This window comes from Sinocyclocheilus anshuiensis, unplaced genomic scaffold, assembly GCF_001515605.1.
Source record: "Sinocyclocheilus anshuiensis isolate Anshui unplaced genomic scaffold, SAMN03320099.WGS_v1.1 scaffold1024, whole genome shotgun sequence".
NCBI lineage: Eukaryota > Metazoa > Chordata > Actinopteri > Cypriniformes > Cyprinidae > Sinocyclocheilus > Sinocyclocheilus anshuiensis.
In genome coordinates this window covers 2,054,956-2,055,211 of record NW_015552843.1, presented here as the reverse complement: position 1 = coordinate 2,055,211, position 256 = coordinate 2,054,956, and positions in this window count along the sequence as shown.

Sequence of the window (256 nt, the reverse complement as noted above, 5' to 3'; positions counted from 1 at the left end):
CCTTGATTTGTCCGCCAGTGGTTAAAATTCAAAGCGCAACTTATTTCTCCTTACACGATTGGCAGAGAGCAAATTACTATAGGTGTACATGAGTCACGAACGCGCTCGTACGTCAGCAGACGCGTAATGTGCGCATCCCATCCCGTCCAAATTCTGATGAAATACCTTTTGGCGATTGCAAAGTCATTTCTTACCTACTACCTTTCAAATGCACAGTGCTGTCCATATCTGTCCAAAGCGGACAAGTTATGACTTA